General features: G+C 38.9%; 1 pseudogene; it reads left to right on the plus strand.

Moving 5' to 3' along the window:
* LOC138021894 (calcium uptake protein 1, mitochondrial-like) overlaps positions 1-6,522 on the plus strand; it is a 29,505-nt pseudogene extending 22,983 nt beyond the window's left edge.
* The last annotated feature ends 2,379 nt before the right edge of the window (positions 6,523-8,901 follow it).

The following is an 8,901-nucleotide window of genomic DNA, read 5'->3' on the forward strand; positions in this document are numbered from 1 at the left end:
TCCAGCATAGAAAAGTTCAAGCAACAGTGGAGGAAGAGAAGTGGCAGGGAAAGCTCATGAAGCATAGATGGGATGACGAACACCTACGCGCCTACACCGGCACGCATGCACAAAGTTGTTGGTCTGCAAGAGTTGTACTAGCAGTTGCTACCAACGAAGGTATTCTACCACAGGAAGACCAGAAGATGAATGTTGTCACATGTGCAGCAAGTCTCCAGACAATGCCTCGCACATTCTAGCAGGTCAGGATGCAGTATACTAGCGCAAACAAAGTATCTAGCGCAATGTAACAATGCTCTTAAGGTTCTGTTTTTTGAGATACTTGCGTCGTTGGACCTTGGCACATCAGTAGGACCATGGTACATGTACTTGAAAGTCCAACCTAAACCAGTGTACGAGAACGAGAGGGCAATTGTCTATTGGATATACTCTGGTGTGCAGATACCATGCATGTCACAGTGAACAGGATTGATGCAACTATCATCGACAAAGAGAGCAAAACAGTGTCAGTGATTGAGATGACCTGCCCTTGGGCAGAATATAGAGACGCGAAAACAGTAGAGGAGACATGAGAGATAATGGGGGTGCAGAAATGGTGCAGTGGTGCTGGGATGGCAGGGATAGTGCAGTGGTGAGAGCACTCGCCTCCCACCAATGTGGCCCGGGTTTGATTCCCATATTGGGCGTCATATGTGGGTTGAGTTTGTTAGTTCTCTACTCTGCACCAAGAGGTTTCTCCGGGTACTCTGGTTTCCCCTCTCCGCAAAAACCAACATTTAACTTGATTTGTGTTAATTGTAATTTCAGTTTACAATGTCCCCAGTTAATGCTCCAGAGCTAGAACAACTAGACACTTAAATAATTTTAAATTCCTTTCCTTTCCTTTCCCAGCCATTGCGTGACACAATACAACATCATCATAGACATTAGCCCGCAAGCAAGCTCTCTTGCAGGTTGTGGTGTGGGTGGCCCACCCAGCCACCCAGCCACCCAAGAGAGCTTGCTCGCAGGCTACATAGATATCCTCGAGGGTACTCCCAGATGTTAGCCGGGCACTATGAATGAATTTTTAGGTTTATCACATAGAATTCCAGGAAAGATTACCGTTTGGAAATATCTGCATTGGGTCCAGAGATATTTAATTTTGAAAAAATAATTAATGTGTAAAATATTATGCGAATGACAGCACTGATGACATTATTCACTCAACCCAATGTAACATCAAGTACATTAATAGAGCTATCTCAGTCAATTTGTAGCAGAGACCATGAAACTTGGTAGGCTAATTAATAGTTCTACAGGTAACACACCTATGGCTATAAAGAAATTGGTTCCCGTGGCAACTCACTCTTTTCCAGTCCCCTGCAACCTGATTTCAACATTTTTGATAATCTTAAGCTAGAAAAACATTTAACAAGCCCACAAACTCGACCTGACATATATTTGTATGCTTGCATGATCACGCAGATGTGGCACCACTGGCAAATATCAAATAGAACTCGAAAGGTGGCCAGCAAAGCCTTTAATATCAGGGAGGTGTGGGATCCAATATGTTGCCATGGTAACAAAACTGGTATGCTCATATTGTGGAGCACATTTACTAGAATCTTACTGCAATGAATCAAGCATTTCTGATACAAATTGGCTGAGATATATTTTTTTATCATATTTGATCAAAATTTGGTTGAGTTTATGATGTCATCACTTGTCTGGACAAAAGAGATATTTGAAAATAGTAAATAGCGTTCCTTTTCTCTTACATGACTACATGTTTTTGTCTTAAAATGGCTTAGATGGTAAAGATGCAAATTTTGTCACAGTAGCACTTTAAGCTCAACAACAAATCAATAGCATCACAAATGCAGAAGTCATTCATTACTAGTTTACTCAACGTTACACGCTCATTCAAAATCTTAAGCTAAGCGACATTCGAGTAGGTAGTTTTTTATTTATTGTTGGACCTTATTCTATTTTCGTATGTATTTAATAGAGAATTTCTTATATTTTAGAGATTTTATATGCATTTTTGTTGCCTGTTATTTTATATAATTATTGTATTCGACAATTTTTTGCTTAGGATTTGAAGTCTTTGCATTGATTGGTTACGGTTTGCCGCCCAATCAGCATAATTATGTAGGTCTGGGCATCCACAAGTTTAGATACTGCCATGATAATTACTATTTACAGTCAGGGAACCCTACCCTGCGAGCCACCATTAGTTTCTTTGAGTAAGCCGCCGTCCAGTGCCATGGACGAATGGATTAAATTTGTACGGGTAAAACGAGTTAGTAAACTTGTTTTAGTACTTGTGCATGCGTTCAGTTACAGAACTGCTGCATTTGGGTGAGCCGGTTGTGTGGTGATTCCATATTTTCCCCGTGAGGAAGTGATGTCAAATGCATCACATGGGGTGTGATGTACTTTGCACATGCTTGATGGAAAATCAAACGGTTGCTCGCAGTGGTTTCTCTCTCGGGAATTGCAGGAGAAACCAACTGCTTGCAGGGCATGGAAATACCATGGTTAAATAATATAATTTTTGTGAATAAATCTGTTTTTTCACTTCCCTCCCTTTCAAAAAAACTCTCGCTTCGGTGAAATCCCATAATTTCAAAGATTGAATAACTTGATTATAATAAATTATTTTATTTTATTAAGCAATGATTTGGGTAAATGGTCTTGAAACATTAGTTAAGAGCAATGTCAGAAAAGAAGTCAAAGAAAAAAAGTCAGAAAACGGGCAGTTTTATAACTATTTTGATTGAGATGTTGTTGTTTCCAGTTCAATTCTTATGATCCAGTAGATGGTCGAATAAGAGAATGGGAGTTTGCAGACATGCTGTTAACCTACTCCAGTTTCCATGAAAAAAAAAAGCAAAAATTCTCAGAAAAGTGAAGAAATTCTTCCAAGAAGACTCCCAGGTAGGAAAATAAGGGTGGTGAATGCTAAGCAAATTAATTAAGTTATCAAAGCCTGTAACAGGCCTAATATAAGGGATATGCAATATGCAGTGATTGCGATGTGCAGACAACATTTTGATCAAGGGTATATAGCAAAATATGTGAACTCATGTGGACAAAGCTGCCGAATGTCCAAAAGTAGTGTTTTCATTGCAATTGCTATATAATTGGCAATGACTGGTTCAAAAAAATTGATGATGTAAGTGCAGAACAGTTAAGACCACCAGGATTAAGTACATCAATACTGATTGGCCAGCACCAATTTATTTTCCCACCTTTTGAACTTGTCAAGTTCTATTTTTTTATTTGTACTTGTCAGTTGAATTTGGACTGGTTCAAGGAACTGCTTTTGCCTGTTGCAGTTGCGTCAGGCCATTGTAAAATATAATGCTAAGGTTTACTGTTTTTTTCCTAGTAAACTGAAAACTGCTCTATTCACTTTATAGGGAATAGCATTTCAGGATTACTTGGACTTTTTCTGTTTCATGAGAAACATTTCCGAGGCAGACATGGCTTTGAGTTTTCATCATGCTGCTGGCAAAGCTATTGATCCTGGTAATAACCTTGTTTAAATTGTTCTTTGTTCTTGCTAACAATCACTTCCATGAACAGGAGTGGTAAATTCCTGGTGAAGAGGTAGCTTAAAAGGCCTCTTTGGTAGGGACTTGGGTATGTTTTGTGAGTATACCTGTTAGTTCTTTCCATTCGCTCACTCCATCTTAAACCCCTGTATGTGTTCTCTGGGAGTTCTTTTCTTTTTAAACATAACCTCTGAGCCATCATCCCTTTCCAGTAGTGTAGCAGCTCTTGTAACCTGCTATTGTTTGGTATTGTTAAAGCAGCTTGTATTGTTTTAAAATATAAGTCATTGTTTCAATGATTGTTATTGTTTAGTCTTTTGTTGTTGGCTAGGGTAGCACTAGCGAGTCAATCACATTACACGTTATGATAGCTGCTACATCACCCATCCTTTCAATGTGCCCAATGGGTCGGGAAGCTTGCTTGCAGGCTACCACCAATTTTTCTTCCAATTACTTGATAATGTGTTACTCCTAGAACATGGCAGGCATGGTAGAGATCAGACAAAAACACTATTTCCTGTATCTCATTAAGGTTATCTATGGTAATCATTTGTAATTATTATTGTCATGACTTTATCTACCTAAAGAGGTTGTCAGATCTCAGCTTTCTAATTCTTTGGTTTATGAAATGTGTTACGGCATCAAGAGTGGTTATTAACTGATGCTTAGAACTCCTACCAAGATACAGGAAGATGCAAAGAGATGCAAGGAGCCTCTATCCATGTAATCATATACTTCTTCTGGGTTGGAACAAATAGATTTGGAACTTTTCCCAGGTTTATTGAGTTTAACAAAGAAAAAGAAAACAAAACAGAGGCAAAGTACTGTTTTACTTTTAATCTATTGCATCCTCATTCTACTTCAATGTTGACTCAGAAAACTGTTTTAAAAAGGGGGATGGTGTGTAACCAATCACAGTTAAGTTCATGACACCTGATCAGAGATACAGAACCACAATGTTTTAACTGTTGCTGTTGCATTATATTTGTCATTCGCCTGATGGTCGTTTTCCTTGCAATACAAGCATTTCTAAATTATTATTTCAGGCTGTTAACCTTTTCTGAGGTTGATACAGACTGAGTGTAATTGGGCCGTCTTTTAACTTTCTTCTTTCTTGCTGGCAGAAACGTTCAAGCAAGTTGCAAAAACAGTGACGGATGTAGATTTAACAGACAACGTTGTGGATGTTGTGTACAAGATGTTTGATGAAAATGGTAGACAATAAAATAGACAGTCGTATTGCTATTTTGTAGACAGTCGTAGAACAGTACAACTTTCTTTAATAGTTTACCAAACATGTTTTAACAGCACTTTCATCATTGTCACTGTAAGTTACAAAGTCTGAAATCATGGTTGAATTTAAACAGCATGCAAGTTTACAAAGTTCGTTGTGTTGCGTGACATAGTTGATTAGCTAGTTTGCATATCCTTCTCTGTGCTATGATTGAGAATTGTCCAATGTAAGGAATTTTAAAATAGAACTTAGATGCTTCTTGACTACCTGAATGCGGCTGTTTTTCTGCCCTCGACTGCTTGTCTCCCTATTGATATATTAGGCTAGTTTTCACTACTTTCAAATCCACAATCTTTTTAGTGTGAAAGATGCTGATCCCCAGGAGCTTCCCACCATTCAGCCTCCTGCTGAATGTCTTCCATTTAAATGAACATTGTTATCAAGCCTTATAGCTTCTCTCGTTCCTGAAGAGACAAGGATTGTTATCTTACTATCTTTCAATCTACTTTCCTCTTCCTGATTAAGTGGCTTTGCTCACAGGGTAAGGATGCTTACTTTCTGTACATGCAAGCTTCTTGTACCGTAAAAGAGAGAAAAAAAAAACTATGAAGCCAGAAAAGTGTGTCAAATTACCAAAGCGTAGATCCATGTTGCTTACTTGATGGCTTTTTTTAACCCTTTTTTTTTTCAGACGATGGGGTCCTTAGCCACAAAGAGTTTGTTGTCGTTATGAAGAACCAGCTGGTTCGAGGACTAGAAAATGTAATTATCATATTTGTCATTATGAGAATTTATTATAACCCAAAGCCAAAGCTGCATGGCCAGTTACTGCTTAAGAATAGTTCCTAACTTCTTTCTGTAGTTCAAGTATAGGAGCTTCGTACATGTATGTACATCCTCACAAAATGACCAGCTAGGTGAAAAATAATAATTTTAATAAATAATAAAATTTATCAGTGGAGCACCACACTGGTCTCATGGTTAGTGCGCTGAACGCCGGATTGAGTGGTCCGGGTTTGTGTCGTGGCCGGGGACATTGTGTTGTGTTCTTTGGCAAGACACTTTATTCTCACGGTGCCTCTCTCCACCCAGGTGTATAAATGGGTACCAGCGAAGTTAATGCTGGGGGTAACCCTGCAAAGGACTGGCATCCCATCCAGGGGGGAGTAGAAATACTCCCAGTCGCTTCATGTTACAGAAACCAGAGATAAGCGCCGGCCTGATGGGCCTTCTAGGCTCGTAGCAGACTTTACCTACCTACCACACTGGTATGGCAGAGTGATGGATTAAATTCCCTTTTAATTTTTTTAGGCTTTCCTTTCATTACTATTTAACATTACAAATTGCAATGGTATCAGACCAAAGATGACCAGTCCATGTTATCTGGAAAGTTTTAGTTTCAAGAATATTTGTATGTAGTAAGGAATAAAACACTTTTATCTTTCAGCCAAGGGACACTGGTTTTGGCAGACTTATGCAGGCCATTTGGCATTGTGGGAAACGTGTCACTTACCAGACACTCCACCTCTACCCCAGTAATTCAGTAGCAATGGATGATTGACAAGATGTTTGAATTATTGCATACATGTCTAGCTGCCAGCTTCATCAAGGAATTGGTCCAATCAGTGAAACAGTTTTTGATCAAACTTGGAGAGCCTTGTTGGATAATATTGACAACTCACTGTTGAGAGTTTCTGGACAGTCGTGTTTTGGCTGAACACAATAAAATTATACATTTTCAGCAGCTATTTAATAGTGGTTATAATAATTATATAAACATTGTTGTTATATGATAAAGTTCTCAACAAAACACTTGACTTATTAACGGACCATGATACTCATCAGTAATGATCATGATGCATTAACAAGGGACAGAAAAAACAATGCTCATCCTCAAAATAATGTACTATTTTATGCAACCTGGTAGTCAAGGTTTTTGTAAATAATTTTTTGTTATGTAGTAAGGTTGTAGAAGGATGAACAGTGATGGGTCTTTTTGCTGTATGGATAATGACCAGTAGTCTGAAAATTTATTATTTGTGTTGGAATATTTAAAACAAGACAAGCAGGTGGATTATGATAATTATTATAATTAATTTTAATGCCTAAGGGTCAGACATAAAGCAGCACTGTGCAGTTAACATAGTTTGCTTGTGCTGTTAAAAACATTATAAAAGATAATGACTAAATGGAAACTAACTAGCGGAGTTCACTTTCCTCGACACTCTGTACATTGTTTTCCTTCTGAAGTTAAAAGAGTTCATTGGAGAGATTTGTTTGCATTTTTGGCAGGTGTGAAGCTGAAGACTGGCTGTTAGCCAAAAATTAGTGGAAACAGACATTTTGCTCTTAATTGAAGATGGTGCCTACTATTGTTCCTGCAATGCGTTCTGCACATTTCAAGACTCTAGTTTCCTATTGGTGGTGCTTACCAATACATGGATATTTTTGTGCAGTTTAACACTATGCAGAGAAAGCAGAACTCAGCAAGTACTCTTGGTAGTGGGGGTAACCTTGCATGTCTCAGAGATAATTGAGCTTCAATTTGGAAAAGAACCCCATACATTGCTTTGTATGTTAATATTATTCATGAATTATCTTTGAAAATGCATGGCTACCCCCAATTTTATTTTTGGATTTCAATAACATTTGTTAAAAATCTGCTTTTCCTGCATATTCATAAACTGGAAAAAATACCTTTGAATTACATGGAGTATGCACCATCCTGAGAAAGCAAGAAATACACAAAAAAAAGATATTTTTTATAGACTTTCACAAGTAGCATCTTGTCATTTGTTGTAAGCCAAAATACACCTAAAGCTCATCTTGTGCCAGCAAGGAGTTTTTGCAACGACAACATTGAGTCATTAATGGCTCTGGTTAAACAAGAAAAAAAAATAATATAGTTACTGTAATGCTACATGTGTGACATGCTGCCATTTTGCCAAATTTTAGTGCATTTATTTCCTGTACTCTGTAATGTGAAATGACCAAATGTGCACGCAACAATGATTGGTTACTATCTATGTTTAGTTCACATAAATTATGTCCAAATCAATCCATTCCAGGTTATTTCGCCCATATCGCAGAACAAAAAGTGGAATAATAGTGAAAAAATTTTTTACAGAGCAAAGTTGTAATTTGAACTTAGGTTTTCATTGACATTGCGGTTGTCATTGCTTAAACTCCATCACCTCAAGGCACTACATACCAGTAAGACTAAAGTATCTGATACGGAAGTTGTTCTGGAATGATCAATGTTAAAGACAAATGCTGTACTTAGAAGAACGAGGATGTGCGGTCTGGGTGCACGTTGGACACACATCCACAATTTCGCACTCTTCAAGTAACCCTAATTCATCACACTTATGGGACCTTTATGCTTGGGAGGATTTCATTGAGTTGTATGCATGTGGTACGGTTACCCTGAAGACAGCAAATTAACATTTGTGTCATTACTGCCCCGCAAACATTGCTTTAAGAACTGGCAACTGCGGGGGCAGCAGGACGAAGTGCTTCTTCTCCACCTTTCCCGCACCCAGTCTGTGAGGATCTTGTGATGGGTAGTGTATTGGTGGAGGACCAGGTGGAGGCGTGGTATCCCTTGCTGCACAGGAGGAGGCATCGGGGGGAGGAGGAGCACCATAAAATGGAATTGGAGGCCTGATGCAGGATGACCAAATGGTGGTGGTGGTGGGAATCCCCCAGGTGGGGAGGTAAGGGATGACCTATAGGAGGAGGGGGCATTCCTGGAACCGGTCCAGGAGGAGGTGGCAAGGTGAGTGTAATAGGCGGTGGGACTGATGCTTGTGCTGCTGGTGATGGAGCATTAAGATTGAAGAAATTTGGTGGTTGGCTTTTGTTATCTGGTGGTGGTGGTGGAAGAGCTGAAAAAAAATAAAAGATATTCCATGATGAAAAATCAGTCCTTTAAAATGTTCATTTGTGACCCTCCACAGGAAAACAGTGAACAAGATGAATGCACCCGCACGGCACGTTAAAACAAAAGGAGCGTGAGTCAACACGTTAGCTGCGTGTTAGTAGCCTTCCTCATTAAAGTTGAGGCCTTTGTTTTTACACACTAAAGACAAAAGAGTGTGTGATGAGCTTTGCGTGCGCTTACAC

Source organism: Montipora capricornis, chromosome 10 (assembly GCF_036669925.1).
Source record: "Montipora capricornis isolate CH-2021 chromosome 10, ASM3666992v2, whole genome shotgun sequence".
NCBI lineage: Eukaryota > Metazoa > Cnidaria > Anthozoa > Scleractinia > Acroporidae > Montipora > Montipora capricornis.